We start from the raw sequence: 9,461 nt of genomic DNA, 5'->3' as shown, positions 1-9,461 counted from the left end.
TCCTTCTGTTTTTGGAAAAGTGAAGATTAAGAGTCTACAGCAATGAAATAGCACAAAATGAAATAGAACATATTTCAGATGAGCAAATAAATGTCAAAATAGGCTGTCACTCAAATCCAAAACGACCCATGAAGCATGAGGATTTTCCAAGCATGGTTCTAAAAGTATTGGGCTCAGGGAAAGAACAAAATTATAGATCAGTTTGTTACACCTGGGCCTGATTTTGCAGACGTTCCAGCCACACTAATATATAAAATGATGTAGTTTTACATGTTCAGTGCCTCGTCTCAGAGCAGCTGGTTAAGGATGCACTTACGCACAGCGGTGCTAAATGCAATTGTCAGCATGCTAACGTGCTCGCTATGACGTAAAGACATGACACAATGTTTACCATGCTAGCAGTTTTAGTATAGCATGTTACCATGACAACAATTGCTGATTAACAGTCAACACAAGGTATAGCGGAGGCTGATGTCACTAGTTTTTTGTTTGTTTGTTTGTTTTGCCATTTGGTCATAAACCAGAGTATTGGACAAAGTAAAACTTTGACTAAAACACACTGGAAGAAAATTTAAGGGCTCATTAAAGCTTTTGCATTTCACATTGTGGCAAGTACAAAGTTTCCTCCAAATTCAACAAATGTCAACCTCAAGGTGGCACTAGAACCATGATACTCAACGCACGGCCAGCGGTTCCAATTCACAGTAGCAATAAAATGATTCACACTGGATGTTTGATTGTATAGTAAATATTCAGTAACATCCCCTGGTCTGGTTGCTACTGGGTTAATTTAGAAATGAATAACTTCAAAGAAAGATAACCCTTATGCCTTTTAATGTTCATTCATTTTATATGATAAATATTGTTGTTTATTGACTAGCTTATTGACCTCTTTTCATTTAGCATAAAACAGCCAGGTTGAGTATTCCTGCACAAGAGGACATCAAAATCACTCTGATTCATCCTCTGGACATCATGAATGTCCATCCATCCATTATCTATACCCCGCTTAATCCTCACGAGGGTCGTGGGGGGCTATTCCAGTCGACTTAGGACGAAGGCAGGGGACACCCTGGACAGGTCACCAGTCTATCACAGGGCTACACTTAGAGACAGACAACCAAGCACACTCACATTCACACCTATGGACAATTTAGAATCACCAATGAACCTCAACATGTTTTTGGACTGTGTGGGAGGAAGCCGGAGAACCCGGAGAGAACCCACTCTGCACGGGGAGAACATGCAAACTCCACGCAGAAAGATTCCGGTGCCCCCACCGGGACGCGAACCAGCAACCTTCTTGCTGCGAGGCAACAGTGCTACCAACTGCACCACCTTGCAGCCCCATTGTGAATGTCTGTACCAAAATTCATAGTAATATAGTTCAATAGTCACTCAAAACTACAACGTTGGCTTCATGGTGTCTGAGGACCACGAATATTAAAATATTATGTTATGGAGGAAAGTAGTGGCCTGACCCACACTGCCACTGCAACAGCATGGCAACAAACAATTCAGTAAGCACTCATCCTACGTTCAGTCTAACCGTGAAACACTTCAGTACGTAGCTACACTTAACCTAAATCTCTAAAATGGGAAACTGAAGATGGGAAAAATGTTTTCGCTCTTGATCGTTTACTAATTGCTTTATTTAATTTCCAAACAAATAAAACACAAAAGAATGAGACATAAAACAGAAAAGACAAAATACACACAGGAAGCAGTTTGGGTCCATAATGAATGTAAAGAAACACATTGGTTTTGTTGTTTTTACACACAAAAAAACAACAACAACACACAATGAGTATATTTTTAAAATCCTGCCTCTACTCTTTAAACTAAAAACAAATAAATACAAAAAGATTGAAATGAATTGCAAGTATAAAATTCTAATGAAAAAATCTTTTATAAGTGTTTAAACTTAAAGGAATTAGTTAAATGGTGATAACCTGTGTGTAGGCACTACATATATTAATATTTTGTTTTATTATTAATAAGAAATTATTCAAATAAGTTAATTAAAAAAAACTAATAATGACAGAAGTGTCTGGTATCCTGAAAACATTTATCATTATTATGTATTAATCATCTGTTTGCAGCAGCACTGAGTTAACAGTCAACACTTTTACTGCTAATCCTACATGTGGAGGTATTTCCAGAAAGTTAATAAATCTGTCATATAATCTGGAAGTACTTACAGATGGTTTGGCAGATATTATGACTGATATCTGTAATGTACCTCATAAATATTGCAGTACAGCAGCACTAACTTCCTGACAGGAGCAGCATCTCAGTCAGGCGCCTTCAGATCAAAATAAAAAAGAAGCAGTTTGCGGCTGATCTACCAGGATAAAACTGTAAATCGCGTCTCCCTCCCTCACACAGGGCGTCCGTTATCCTCTCTGTTGATTCTTCCCTCTCCACAGCAGCTGTGCCCTTCCTTCCACCTGCTCTCCTCCTCCCCATCCTCCCCCCAGCTGTCCTGTGGGATGTGATGATGCTCTGACAGGCTTGGCGTCTGTTCTTGGAGGTGCCGGTATTTTTGTGCCACAGTGGCGGGGGCTGGCACAGGAATAGTGCCGAAGTTGTAGTGTATAGTGTGGGGGTGTGATCTGAGAAGGGGTTGGGATGGTTTGAGAACTGTGAGATTTTTAAGCCATTGTATAGACAGGAGGGAGACCAGGGAGGATTGCGTAAGTTGGCTCCCTGACTGCAAATTTAGCCTGGGCTCGCTCACGCATAAATTTGATGAGCAGTGCTATCTCAGTCGTCAGAGCCGCGGTATTTTAAGACGTGAGTGTGTGTTGGCATGGGACGACGTAGGGTGTATTTATTTACAAGTCGTGAAGACTGATGGGTGATAATTTGAGACGCAAAGAGCAGCATTTGCATCTACAATACGCACCTCTCCTCCTCACGCTGCTCTCTGTTCCTCATCCTGCCTGTTGTTGCGGTTTATTTATGGCAGATTGTTACAGCCGTTGATGCCCAGGTGTTTCACGGTCATTGACAGTGATGTAACCTCTCATTGAAACCCCTTTGTTTATAGAAACTTCTCGCTTCTTGTTCGAACTTGACATAAATAAACCTGAGGCCATTAGACAGGAGTAAAAGATCTTTGAGGCTAACTTTTAAGGGTTTTAAGCCTTTCTATTTTCCACCTGGGTTCTTTGTTTAGTCTATTTGCATGTGTAGGTGTTTGTTTGGAGTGTGTTTATGCAGTACAGACATCTCCTTTTTCTCAAATTTAAATTCTGTGGCTCACTGTGTTCATAGAAATCCTCTTTATGCGAAGTAACATGAGGACAAGGAGGGCTGCAGCAGAAAAGAGCTCACCGCCAGAAACTGAGAAGCCACTATCCAGTTGTTTAACAGGGTCAACATCTGCACAAATATCACCAAGGTATACCATATTGGTGAATACTCATGAAGATGCAGTGGCCCTGTGCTCAATAAGAGGTGAACCAGCCACTGTAGAAAGTAATGACAATATAAAAGCAAACTCAATCAGTGGAGAGAGTCTTCAGTGGAATGACTTTGCTGTTGTTCATATAACATCACATTGGACATCTACTCATGCAGAAGTTGTTATTTTTACATTCTTAATTTTTCACAAGAAAATACTGTTTGGATGAAAATCCACCTGCATGCTGATACTGGCTATGTGATGAGCAGCTGTTAATGAAAATTTATGAACTTCAGTTTCAGCTACGTTCGTCTCCCACAAGTAATCCATAATCTCCTTTTCAGGGAGCCAAAATCTGGAGATGTGAGAGACAGCAGATAGCGGATGATTGATTGATTTGTCAACCAACTTATCAAGTAGACTTGTAAAAATCTATTGAAATACAAAACAACAGCTCTTCCATAAATTCTACTTTTACCAAGCGTTGACATACTCGTGTATGTTCATGGTATGGACAAAATGGTGCAAACACTTTTAAATGCTATGCAGTCTAGTTCACCACCTGGAACAACTATGACCTCAATAAGAAGTATATTATTATAATTTTTGAAAATGTCACCAAAAAAACTGAAAATGTAGGAAAAGTAAGATTTATTGCAGAGCCTGTTGTAGCAGATTGCATTGGATTTCATAGGCGTACCTAATAAAGTGGTTAAGGAGTATATATTTCTATACTGTTGATTACACTTATTGCTCATTTGATTTGTAACACTGCTTCTTATTTGTCATATGACACCTTCTGACCTTCTTTTTAAGCTATATGTTAATGCTTACTGTTATACACTACAACATCAAATCTATGTGAAAACCTACTTGGCAATAAAACCTTTCTAGTTCTGATTCTGATACTCTCATTATTGTTTTGTTTTGTTTTTTTTGCCAGGAATAACACTGTTGTGGAGATTGGGTTTGATATAAGAGGGATGGGTGAATAGGTAGTAAAAGTAGTGTTAGAAGTACAGCGCCCTCCATGATTATTGGCACCCCTGGTTAAGATGTGTTCTTTAGCTTCTAGTAAATTCAGTTTTTTTCTAAATAATATAGGACCACAATGAAAAAAGAGGAAAATTCAACCTTTAATTCAAGTGCATTTATTCAGTGTGAAAAAAAATCCCACATTAAAAACTAATTCTTTTACATCGAATCATGTGTGCCACATCTATTAGCACCCTTGATGTTAATACTTTGTACAACCCCCTTTTGCCAACAATTCATTTGAGTTGAGTTGAAGGTTACATTTTTCTACAATTTTCATTGTGAGAGTATGCTTCTGCAATAAAAAACTGAATTTATTTTAGGGCTTTTAACACATCTTAACCAGGGGTGCCAATAATTATGCAGTGTGCTGTATAATCACTTTCTACAAATCTTAATTTTTTAAAAACTGGTTAAAGATCATAATAAAAAAATAAAATTTAGCAGGCTTGTGTTCAAACCAGGCTTGCTGTGATTTAATATTCTGTAACAGAACTGGTGAACACTGCTTTAAATATGTACATCAAATGTCATGTCTTTTTGGGTATTCTGGCATCTCTCTTGCTTTTTTCACAGCGGCGTGTTATCTTTTCAGCTCTTCTGCCAGTTTACAGCAAGAAGATCACAGCCAGCACTTTGGACTGATCTCAGCAGTCACTTTAAACACATCAGTTTCCTTACAGCAGAACCTTTCAGATGGGAATACTGGTGGAGACCTCAGCTGGCTGTTAAAAAAACATTTTTGCACACACTTTGCAGCAAGCAGTGTTTATTTTGATCCAAGCGGAGTGCTTGGATGTGACGTGATAGAGGAAAAATGTACCCTCATTTTTATAGGTGTTTCATTACGCAAGATCACGCATGCACAATTCAGCTCAGGGATTAAAAAAAAACAAAACAAACAACAACACAATATGCCACCCATTATTAAGCTTGTATAATTATATGACAACAATTGGCACTGATGCTAAAAGACGAGGCGAAGAATGCGCGAAGCTAAACACCAAGCTGCTTTCGTCAGCCGTTTATACCTGCGTGCTAAAACGCCTGCAGCAAAAACCCATTCGAAATTCTATTCGTGACTCAAATACCATGTCACCGCTGTGTGTAATGCTCAGCTTGTTTGTATACTCTTTGTACGCAAATGTGGTTCCAAGCACCTCATGAATTTACACAGTTTACATAAAAAATAGTTGGCCGGTTGTACAAGTATGCTCAGAAATATCCACACATTTCCTCTGACTTGAGCCCTAATGATCAATATGTTCTTGTGCTTGGTGTGATTTTCCATGCCGACTGTGGCTTTTAGAGTGAAAAGATTGTCATTGTTTGACTACAGATGGCAACAACGTGAGTCAAAAAGGGCAAAATGTTCATTGTTCATGCTTGTAATAAGGGTTTGAATCTGAACTTTTTAAGAAGAATGAATGAGTCACATTCCTAAAGTGCTGGAAAAAGGATGCCGCATTGTCACAGCGCTGTATAATTAGATGGATGGATAGATAGATGTATTTGTAGGTCACCTGTTTGTCCTCAGATGACCTCTCTGCTGTAGTTACCGCGGACATCATGCCATGACAGAAAAATGGGTAAAAGCGCAACACAGCTGGTTGTCGAAGGAATGTGGCAGCGAGGTCAGTAAATCTGTCCGTGGGAAGGTGACATCAAAGCTTTCCAACAACACTGCGTTCAACTGTCGAGACTCCTGAAAATTGCAGAGCAGAGGGGTGAGTTCGGGGGGAGGCAGGGATGGAGGGAGGGGATACAGTGAGGAGCGTGAGAGCAAAAAGAAAAGGGTGAGGAACAGAGGGTGAGCAATGTGTGGGCAGGGAAGGCCGGCGAGGTGAGGGTGATGACGGGGACACATGCAGGTTTGTATCCTCCTGACGTGTGCAGTTTACACACAGCCCTCTCTGCTGCCCCCATATCTTTTCTGTCTCACTTCATTGGATCCGACCCTCTATCATTCCCTCTTCCTCACCCACTCACTCCCTTTATTCCTACCTCTTACTGGTCCCTGAAAAAAAAAAAAAATAGGGCAGTCCTTATGTAAGGAGTAGAGAAGAAGTGGGGAGGGGGGGGGGGGGGGGGGGGTGACTGTGAGCAAAAGGGAAAAAAAAAAGGTTGAAACAAAGCCTTCGAGATAGAAACAAGCAAACACACAGAGAGAATGAGTAGGGGGAATAATGAAGGTGGCATCCATGCTCCTTATGCAGGTAGCAGATGTATTCAGATCCTCATAAATACTGGCAGCAAGAGAAGACTGTGAAAAAAGACAAGTCCTGGTTTCAAAATGATCAGTTGCAGCAAAGTTCTAAATCTAAACTCTCTGTCAAAGTAAATTAGCACGGCAGATAAATTCACTGTACTTTGTAAGCTTTATAGACAGCACAGGCTTTATGTGTCAGGTGGTTTTACAAGTGCTACAATTACTATGCAGATTTTACATACAACCTTCCTGTTTTAGCACTTCTAACTCACTGCATTTGTTTAGTGTCAAAGCCAATATGTTAAAACAAAGAACTGAAACTGAAATGTGCTCATAAAATCTGCACGTAAAACCACAATACGTTTGCAAGTACAGCTGCCGTGTGACGCACTTTGGACAGACTTGGGACATTTTTCATAAAAAAGCAGGTCTACACAGTCGAATGAATGATAACTGATTCATTTCGCTGCTTCAGTTTTGTGGCATTGCGCTGCATGCTGGCACACCGTCACACAGTCAGGGCTTACTGGGATACTTGAATACAACAGAGCCATCTGTAATGCTGTTATTAACGCCTGTGCTGACGAGTTAAAGAGTGCGCTGTGAGAAAGGAAGGCGACTAATATGCTTAAAACAGGAAATGTAGGAAGTTGGATAAATGCTTAAAATTAAAACCCTACAGTCAGTCCCTCAGCACTGTACTTAACGACGTACAGTGCTGAGGCACATACTGAGTTACTTTCCACCTCTGATCTCATCCTCTTTCTCTCTCACCCTCTTGCTCTTGTCCCTCCCTCTCTCTGGCACTTTGCCTCTCTGACTGGCAGCGAGCCGGTTGAAAGTAGGCTAGGATTGACGCGCTGCTTGTGTCTGAGTCACAGAGAGCTGTGGAATACTGAAACCCACTGATTGCATTTAACTTTAGGCATCCGACTCCCATGCAGTGCATGATACAATAGAGCCATCCACTCTTCGTTCTGCACCTCAATGCTGACGTTTATGGCTGCACTTACAGCAAAAAAAAAAAAACACAAAAAAGAACGCCAATTGTTCTGACGCTGTGAGGAATTGTGGCGATGGTTATTTAGAGATACACAGATAAAGTAATGATCTCACTCACTGCATATTACAGCAACACTAACATGAGATAATCCCTCTTGTAGTTGCACACCAATAGGTTGTGAATGATACTAAATAAATGGACTAATAAGGGGCAAGAAAAGCTGCATATGATCCTGATTTATGGTACAATAACCTCTTTCTCTCGCACCAAGCTGTCAAGCATCATTTTAATTTGTGCTTCATCATCAAGTACTGTCAAGGGCCTATTTACAGGAGGTCAGTCATGCCATGGTCAACCAAAGCCTTACTTAACACAGAGGAAAACATGAATAACAGGCCGACTGATGCCACTCGGCGGGGTAAAAATAAGATGACGTGAGAAAAATTTTGCCTCAGAAGAGCCCGCAGCCGAGGCTATGACGCATGCACAGTTGAATGTTTTACCTTCTCCACATATCACTCTAAATTATCGCCGTGTGTGTGTGCTATGTGGGTTCATGTAAACACACAAGCTTGTCACTTAACAGGAGAGCCACAAGGATTACACCATATAAACACAAGTACATTAACATAAACAGGACAAAAAGGAGATATGGGCTGAAGATGGGAACGAAAAAGACTGGAAAGTCACAAGTGTAAATATTGTAACCGACTCTTCACATTCGCTGATGCTAAAGAGGTCATGGGAACGTTCCCACTGAGTCAACATGAGTTTGGTGTTCTAAACTGTCCATTGTGGGGTCCTGTGGGATCATAAGGTCCCAGGGCAGTTGCTTTGGTGCATCTAGTGCTTGTATATCAAACTCTATCTAACTGTAACCTCAGCAGAGGTCACGCAAGCTTTTACCAGTAAATCTGAACTGGAAACAAAAGCAAAATGCAAGTTACACAAATCAGACACAACTATATTTAGTCTGAGGCAGATTCAGGACAAGGTGGAGGCAGTGTGCTTGTTATTTGGCTCTCACGAAAAAGGACAGCCGCTTCTCACCTCCCCTCCTGGCCTGTGGTACAGCTGCAAAACACAGAGTCAGCTGTACGGTGGGTAATTTAAGGAACTGCACTCTGCCCCTAATGATAGGGAGAGAACAGTGCAATTCTGAACTGCAGTTTTTCATTTAGAGGTCATAAAATGAAGAAGACCGAGGGCAGCTGGAGTGCTTACTTTTCTTTCATACTATCTCAGAAAGATTACACTGGCTACATTGTAAAAATTAATGTTTCACCAAATTTTTAGGTGTATTTTTTTTTAAACGATGTACTATTATTTTACAGGGTTTTTTTGGTGTGTGTTTTGTTAAATAAAGGAGGTAACTAGTGAAATGGCTACAATATCACATAAACACTACAACATTATGACATGCAACACAAAAGCCTCTGACCTCAGAAACAGCCATACATTGCTATGCACTGTGTTGGCACAGCTAAAAAGAAGAATGACTTATAATAATCCCCTCAAAGTTAGTATTTACTGCAGGTATTAGCATCTGTCTTTGACTTTACTTAGTTCTGATTCCCTTAAATCCCTGTCTATCCAGACTCATGTAATGTATGTAGTGAAAACTTTGACGTGTGTAAGTTCACTGAGAGAAGCAACAAAATAAAAATAAAGAAATAATTTGAATCCTTGTGCTTATATGTTTGGTCTATGAAAAACTAATTCTCATAGAGCACAAAACTGTTGCCATGACAGTAGACAATGCTTCAGATATGATTGTTCCTGCCAAGAGGCTACAAATTCTAAAA

Source organism: Stegastes partitus, unplaced genomic scaffold, assembly GCF_000690725.1.
Source record: "Stegastes partitus isolate 25-593 unplaced genomic scaffold, Stegastes_partitus-1.0.2 Scaffold275, whole genome shotgun sequence".
Classification (NCBI taxonomy): domain Eukaryota; kingdom Metazoa; phylum Chordata; class Actinopteri; family Pomacentridae; genus Stegastes; species Stegastes partitus.
The sequence above is the reverse complement of the archived record's forward strand: the minus strand, read 5'-3'. Positions refer to the sequence as shown.